The 1,397-nt window shown below is 32.7% G+C and overlaps 1 protein-coding gene across 1 annotated transcript in view; it reads left to right on the top strand.

Moving 5' to 3' along the window:
* Nucleotides 1-1,397, top strand: part of LOC106871289 (sodium-coupled monocarboxylate transporter 2) — a 27,667-nt gene that overhangs the window by 13,459 nt on the left and 12,811 nt on the right. The gene's annotated exons all lie outside the window — the stretch shown is intronic.

The raw sequence follows: 1,397 nt of genomic DNA, 5'->3' as shown, positions 1-1,397 counted from the left end.
TATATTTATATATACATGCACACACACATACATACATACATATACATACATATACATACATAGAGACTGAATACTATAAATTCATTTATTAATTCTTGAAGGAATTGAACACACATATTGTATCTTGCGTTGGACATATGGTATTGTTCCTGTGATTTTCCACCCTTATGTATCCATTTTTACTATAAGATACATATGTTTATATACATATCTATCTATCTATCCATCTATATGTGTCTGTGTGTGTGTACGTACATATAAAGTAATGTCTAATATTGGTTTAGAAATTTGCTTCCCTCCCATATGATTTGAGGTTCAATCTTACTCTGTGGCACCTTGTGTAAGTGTCTTCTAGTATAATCTTGTGCTGATTGAAGCTTTCTGAGTAAATTTGGAAGAGGGAAACTGAAAGAAGCCCAATGAATATTCTTTTATTCTTTTACTTGTTTCAGTCATTTGACTGTGGCCATGCTGGAGCACCACCTTTAGTTGAATAAATCAACCCCAGGACTTATTCTTTGTAAGCCTAGAACCTACTCCATTGTTTTTTTTACTTTTTTTGCTGAACTGCTAAGTTACAGGGAACTGCTTTGGTTTGGCAACACTAAGGCCAATAGCCGCCCTCCGGCTCCACCAAAAAAGAAAAAAACTCAGTCAATAAATTCCACTTCATCCATGCAAAATGAAAAAGTATACAGTGAAAAGCAATGGTGAAAATTATGCCTGGATGTTTATTGTCATCAAAGTTTATATAATTTAATGAAGCATCCAGTCCTAGGTTTTGCTACATGAGTGCAGCCTTAATGTAGCCAGGCTGCAATGCCTGTAGGTCACGGAATGTAGATTTTGTTTTTGTTTTTACTTTGCAAAAAGACTTGATTCAAAATGTCAGAACAATCGACTCACAAATGTATGTGAGCTTAAAATAAAATTCTCTTTTTTATCCTTGTTTTTGTCATGAAAATACATAAAAGTTACATATAGAATGTGTGTGTGTGTGTGTGAGTGCATGTGTATGTACATCTATCTATGTACCTATCTGTCTATCTGCCTGTCTAAGTATCTATACATACATACTTATATATGTGTGTGTGTGTATGTGTAATATATGTGTGTGTGTGTGGTGAGTGTGCGTTTGTATATATGTGTGTGTGTGTGTGTGTGTTTGTTTGTATATATATATATATATATATATATATATATAAGCATACATATTTAATGTCTGGAAAACAGAAAACAACTTTTTTTCTCTCTCTGTCTTCAACAAAAGACTTCATTGCAAATGTCATTTGTTCCTCTCAAGTGGATACAAAATGAATGTTTTTATACTTTACATTATTTATCTCTAGTTTAGGAGAGAGACATTTACACTTGCTTACAGTCATATATGTGTATAT

The sequence above is a fragment of the Octopus bimaculoides genome, chromosome 20 (genome assembly GCF_001194135.2).
Source record: "Octopus bimaculoides isolate UCB-OBI-ISO-001 chromosome 20, ASM119413v2, whole genome shotgun sequence".
Lineage (NCBI taxonomy): Eukaryota > Metazoa > Mollusca > Cephalopoda > Octopoda > Octopodidae > Octopus > Octopus bimaculoides.
Note: the sequence above shows the minus strand (reverse complement) of the source record. Positions and strands in the feature narration are given on the sequence as shown.